Source organism: Protopterus annectens, chromosome 7.part1 (assembly GCF_019279795.1).
Source record: "Protopterus annectens isolate FY-2018-M chromosome 7.part1, PAN1.0, whole genome shotgun sequence".
NCBI classification, from domain to species: Eukaryota; Metazoa; Chordata; order Ceratodontiformes; family Protopteridae; genus Protopterus; species Protopterus annectens.
This window is the reverse complement of record NC_056740.1, coordinates 438,226,654-438,234,098: the sequence shown is the minus strand read 5'-3', so window position 1 is coordinate 438,234,098 and position 7,445 is coordinate 438,226,654.

The window sequence follows — 7,445 nt, the reverse complement described above, 5'->3', positions numbered from 1 at the left end:
GGCTGTTGAAGTGGTCTTGATAGTAGGCTGTGTAGGTCTGAAAACACCCTCAGAAGCCGATGCCTGCTCAGCGGCTCCAGACCAATCTGAGGGAATAGTTTCCATAGGCCCAATACCTTGAGTTTCCAGAGGCCTAGTTGTCTCCACGTGGGAGTCAGAAGCAGCCTGTGACTCTGAGGTAGCGGGTGTCAGGGGCTGCAAAAGCGCCTCACTGAGAACAGGCAAACCGGCGACTGGCCTAGAAGAGGCTTCGTCATCAGTTTTGGACCTCGGATGCCTGTCCTTTTCTTTGTCTTTGCTCTTTTTATGAATTCCAGTCGTTGGTTGTTCCGACGGCATTATATAGTTAAACCTTCGGCCAAAATAATGTAAAGCAAAATTGAACCAACGCTTAATAGTGCATTGGTTGAATCTAGCACAAAACTGACAACTAGTAACGTTGTGGTCAGGGCCTAGGCAAGGAATACAGTAAGAATGAACATCCTTATGAGGTATTTGCTTCCCACAAGAAATACAATTGTTAACTTTTACTGACATCGGTCTGGAGCAAGAAAAAGTTTTCCCAATGGGGTACTTAGCTTTACTGAAGACTTCAGATCTGAAATTCAAATCAGAAAATCTCAGGAGTCGGCCAACCTGCACTTGCAAACTGCTTTTGCTTCGGGCACCGCTTGGCAAGAAAGACTAAAGAAAATGGCGTTGGCTGCATCTTATATACCCCTGGCGCACTGACATCAGGGAAGAGGCGACAGCAACCGATGCCAGACCAGGACTTTGGAATTCAGGCCGACTGCGGGTAGCCTGCCAGCAGGATAACCCAAGTGTAATGACTGCAACAGTGAAACACGATGAACATCCGCCTGTTACCATGTACACCCTGGGGTGTGACCTGTTGTTACATAGCTACTGATGGACCCCCTTAGCCACATACATGCACTGCACTGTAGTATCTCTGTCAGTGCCTCGATGTTAGGCCATTCCAATTACCTATATATGTATAATCTCTGTGGCACGTCTTGTAAATGTGTAATACTATAATGATGATATGCACATAGGCAGGGGTTCTCATCCGAACACTGGCAACTGTGTGTGTGTGGCAGAGTGTGTGTTACTGTGTCTGGAATCCCTGAGTGTGTGTTTGTATGCTGTCATGGCAGTGAGTATTACTGCTTCCCAATGAGAAGCCACTATTTCCACTGGCCTTTAACCTTGTCATCCAGCATACCACTCTTTTACCCACTCCGCGCTCCAGGTAACTATACCTGTGATGTCACATACTATGGATGTGATGGCTCTGAACACAGTAGCTTACTACACAGCTATCATGCTCTTGGAACATTAGAACAGTAAACATAATTGAAACATGGGAGAATATAACTGTGAGGTGGAAGCTACAAAGTGCAAGCTGGTATTGTCATATTGACCTGTGGGTAGTCAACATGTACATATGGGACTCCCACAAACACCAACATCCCTTGGCACATGCAACTACACCTGAAAGAGGAAGGCAGAGTGTCAAGATCAACATGCTGTTAGTGTTGTTACACATGATATATACTGTCAAACGTACAAAATGCATCCTAAAACTGCAATACATGGTATGTCTGCTGCCTGTCAACACTACTCAACAAAATTAATCTACAATTGTCAACCTAGTATGTTCACCCTGTGCATCAGACCATATGAACATGTCCCTGCACCAATGGTGTAGATGACAGGAATGAGGCACAGGCATCATCATCATCATATGCACAGGGTAATAATGTTTGCCAGAGCCCTAGGCTGTGCCATTGGATGACATCATGCGTGTGTGTTAGGGCCTGTGATATCATTGGGCGTGTGTGGATGTTATGCGTGTGTGTGTGTGTTGATGTGCCCTACATTTGTTTCCAGTGTGTGTGTATGCATGCAGACAGGTCTAGCATGTGGCTGACCTACACAGGGGTAATACTGAAAGCTGCAGACTGTACAAGGCAGGTGTCACAGTTCACTGTGTCTGGCCATGGCCACATGACCTGCACCTGCCAGGGTTTGCACGGGCACTACCAGGCAGAGGTCCAAATTGGGTACCGTCTGATGACACATGTCCACTGAAATCGTGTACCTGTTGGGACCATCCAGGACCATGTGCACGTGGCCTGTTGTGTTCTGGTGTGGACTGCATAGCACCAGCAGCACTGCTGCTGCTACCGCCACTATGGGAGCGGGCATGTGCAGTAGCAAGTTCACATAGACCTTCAACAGGTGATGTAGCTAGCCTACGTCCACATGGCTGATGCCTCACTCCCACCAGATGTTCCAGCACAGAAATTCCATGCTTGAGGATTGACATGCCATGGTCAAAGACTTCCACCATGTCACCCAATCGTCTATCCAAATCATCTGCAAGATGTTGGTGAGCATTTGCAAGTGCTTGGATGTTGTCAGTTAATGAACAGACAGTAAGCCTCTGAATCCTCAAACTGTCTCTGTTGTGCCATTCAGCATGTGCCTGTGCCTCCATTACAGCCCGAAACATGCATCTGGTGACTCCAGCTGATGTGCTTGTTCTCGCAGGGGCATGTTGGCCAGTGGTCTTCCTATGAGCAGCGCTGGACACATGCCTGTGAGGGACATCACCAGTCTGTTGACTGGGATCATGGTGTGCAGGCACACCTTCCATAGTCACCACACTTCCCTGTTCCATGTTACCACCAGCCAACTATCCTTCCTCTATGGCCGGTGGTGATGGGGTATGCACAGGCAGGGGAACTGTGTGCAAGGATGAGGAGGTGGCAGATGAAATGGCAACCAATGGCACAGATCCAGCCCCTGACAACCCTGCCTGTGCCTCAATCATACTATCATCATCACTGCTAGAGTCTGTGGGGACACTAACATCAGGTGGACCTCAGGAGGGCAACGCACCTACATCAACACCTGTGAGGGGAAGAGAAGAACTGTACATTACAAGTTATACCGGACACACACAGACAGACAGACAAAGACACACACAGACAGACAGAGAGAGACACATACAGACAGACAGAGACACACACAGACAGACACACAGACAGACAGAGACACACAGACACAAACAGATAGACAGTCACAGACACACAGAGAGAAACACACATAGACAGACAGACATAGACAGACAGACAGACACAGACACACACAGACACAGACAGACAGACACAGACACAGACAGACAGACACACACAGACAGATGGACACAGGCACACACAGACACACACAGACACACACAGACACACACGCTAAATGCAGGTGATATGGCAGATGGCATTCAGCTTAGACAATTATAGTTTCAGCTTAGGCAATTACAGTGGTAGTTATACATCCCTGAGTTGCACACAACTGCAAGTATGTGGTATAGCAGACGGCATGCACCTTACATAATTATAGTGGTGGTTAGCATACATACCTGTATTGCACCATTTGTGTTAGTAGCCTATGCCCCATACCTGCAACACAATGCATGCACTTTGCACCATTGCACTGCACTGCCATGGTGTGTGCAACATACAACACATGTTAACAGACCATCACTGACCTATGTACAGCTGCCACTGATGCTTTGTGTTGGCCACCGCCCCTATGTGTGAGGACATGAGCAGTAGGGTATGTCGACTGCATACTATGTTTGCCTGAGCCCTAGCTTGCATATCTCCTCCAAAGAAGTGCATGTCTGTTCAACATTATTCCGCCTACCCCTCAGCTGAGTCTAGACATTGTGCATGTGCCTGTACACACATGTTTGACATGACTGTCCCTACTTTGCAATGGTGCCACAGACCAGCACAGGTTTACAGTACACCGACCTGCTGTATAGCGTATGACTTTGCCAATCACATGTAGTATGGCATGTCTTCTGCTGACGTGTTGAATGACATGCATACATGTCTAACATAATGGTGTCCTTTCCAATCTACAGTACGGTAATGGTGTCCCAATGCAGGGATGTGTTATACTAACATAGGCCTTCAGTTGATGCAATGTTGTCTGTCCACCCTACAAATATGCAGGGACATACTGCACATTGAGCTGATGTGCATACCCACTGCAGGGCATCATGTGGCTTCACAATTGCTATACAGTGTGAGCTACTGACACAGTTCATAGCCATGACTATGTTCACATACAACACATATCTAATGTGGAATGTGACCCACGTCACCGAGGTGTATACACAATAAACCCTAATGTGGAATGTGTGACACAGGTCACAGAAGGGTATATGGATGACACCCCTGCGCATTTGCAACCATATTACTGATGCCTGGCAACTATGCCCACACATGGCTAACTTAGCAGTACTCTATGTCCCACATGCCATCTGTGTACCTCACACACGAGGAGCAGGCATGACAGTGATGTCTGACACCAGCAAGGTGAATGTACTGTATTTGTGGCCTGATTTGGTTGTATGTGTATGTTGTGCAACACATGTATGTATTTGGATACTGTATAGGTGAATGCTGTCATGTCGTGACACACTCAAGATGTTCAAGACATGTTATGTGGTGGTTTCATGTTATGCCTACACAAGCTGTGCACAAGCCTGTATGATGTTTAGTGTTTCACATCTGCAATATCACCATTACACAAAGGCTATAGTTGTATTGTATCGAGCCAATGTACAACAGGGTGTACACACATGTACATCACTTCTACTGTGTGTGTTGCTTCATGTCTCTGGCCATCCTGCATGGCCATGTGTACACATGTTCTGTCCAATTGTTGTGATGGCCATCTTATTTCACATGTCAGTGTTATCCCATATGACATACACCCATAGATGTCATATGCTCCACTGAGGACAGGGTTATGCAGACAAAGGGTGGTATGCATGGGATGTGAGACATGTTTTTCAGGATAGTTGAGCAGTGTTGCAGTCATCCCACTACATGCCATGGGCATGTCAGATAGCACATGACATTGTGTTACATTCATAACAAGAGTATAATCCACAAGGGTGTATCCTGTGGGCCAGTCATACTCCATCTCCAACAAATTTAGAGTGTGTGTGCACACATATGCTCTCTGTACAGTACTGTTCATATTCCCAACATGTGTAATGCTGATATGTAGTACCTGTCCCTACAATGGAACACACCTCCACCATTGTATTCACTGTTGTCCACACATCTGGCAATGACAGTTTGGAAGGTTTAGTGTAGGTGTTTCATATAGTCTTCAATTGTTTCACATGGGTAAACACAGTGACGCATTGCAGGTCTGACAAGTGTCCATTAACAGGACCACCATACATTATGTGTATGTATGTTATGGCAGATAGCATGCAATTAATATGTTCCATGCATTATCAAGCCTGGTAAATAATAACAATCTCACCTGACACAGGCTGCTGTCACTGCAAAATGCCAGAGGTACCTAAACAGGAGTGTCACAGCAGTAAGTTCATTATCCACACCTGCGTGTTAGCTACAGGGTGCAATGTCCATGTTAGCACATAAGCCAGTACAATACACTATACTATGGAGTATGCACATCTGTGCATACATAGAGTAGCAGACTATAGTATACGGCATGTGTGCATGCATGCCTTGCATATGATGTTACATTACATATTGTACAGAAATACATGTAACTATGTGATATATAGTTGTGTTTTATGTGCAGTAGTGACTTACCTGGCAACTCCAGGCTCAGTGGTTGAGAGACACCCACCTCCACAATACCAGCTAAAGCTTGTGGATGGAGGTCTGCAGGTGTCCCCTGGTTGGCCAGTAGCTCCTCGGTACGTATGAGTGGGTGCTGGGTGAGTGGGCCCCCCCCCACTTGTTGCACTTTGTTCTCTGGCAATTGCATTAGCACACTGTTTCGCCCATCTTATCAGGGTCAGTGCAGTGTCAGCGCACCTGCTGATAGGTGCGATTGTGACCACCAACATCATTTACCCTCCTGCAGAGCTCCTCCCACAGGGCATCCCGCTGCTGTGCATCCTGTGGCACATGGCTGAAGAGCATTGTGTAGGTGTCGAGGAGGTATGGGATGAGGACCTCATCCTCCAAGCGGCTGTAAGGTGACAGTCTGCTACGTGGCATAACTGGAAGACATAATGATGGAGACAGGTCACAGTAACTCACAGAAAAGTACAGCAGTACAGCTGAACATACATGTGTATCACATTTATTAAGATTACAAATACGTCTTTGTAAATCTACATGACATTAACACCACTGACGTATAAGTCACACACATTTGACACCTACTGGTGATGTGATGTTATTGCCATATATGTGTCTGTCATGTGATGACATTGCTCATACACCATGTGGATGTTGTCTTGATGTGGGCATGTCTGTTTGCCTGTAGTGGTGTCTTTACCTATCAGCATATGCCTGGATGTGTTCACATTAATGCAATCGACCTTAATGCTGTGTATATGCCAGATATAAAGTCATACATAGCAGTTAGGGACATGACCTGTGACCCTGCAGACTTGCATGCATGTATGTGTTTTGCCATATACATTTACATGGCACTGTATAGCTGTGTAGCATCCTGCCATATATTGCCTGTGTTGCACATGTGTAACACATGGGACAATAGCTAGCCAGATGGTATTTGCAGGTTGGATATCAACAATAGCATGTATGGTCATAGTGATCTAGTAAGCTATATGCCCTGGGCCATTTATGAGCCTAGGCAGGCAGGTTACCTAGCTGTAGGCAATAGACATGTAAGTTTCAGTGGCCAGTTCAAGCAGTGCCACAAAACTGATACACATGGTTACTGATATATTTGGCATGCGGTCATCACACTATGTCACAGAGAGGGGCGATGTGCAGCTTTGCTGGACAGGGATGCATAGTATGGCAAGAGTATGTTAAGTGTATGGGACAGGGATCTGTCAGGCATGTTGTGATCCCTGTACTAGAAAGGTGTGTGTCCATGATGTATGTGTTTATTTGGGATCAGGATGTGTTAAGTGTAGCATGTCCAACACCTCTGGGTTGGACATGGCTTTATTCAGGGTAGGCTGCATGCTACATAGCGCAGCTAGGGATTGTGAAGGGCAGTGTAGGCCATCTACACGTGGGCAATAACCCTTAAAGGAAATATGTGATCTATTATGGGTCACATGGGTGTTGAGTATGGCTGAGCAGTTATCTCTATATTCCTGGATGGCACCCTGTCATGATTAGGGGTGCCACATATGACTACCTGTCTTTTGTGGTGACATAACTATCAAAGGGAAGTACTGGCCAGCTGCATTCCATACACACAGTTGCCATTATGTTGACCACTGCCTAGGTGGTAGTTAATGGGTACAGGGTTTGTAACATAGGGGATGACAATGCAATGCATAGCTGTCAGATTGTGGCCATACATCACACACCACACATTTGACACACTAAGGCCCTTCTGTATGTTGAACGCAGCACACAATAAGTCAATTATTGCTCCTAGTTCATAGT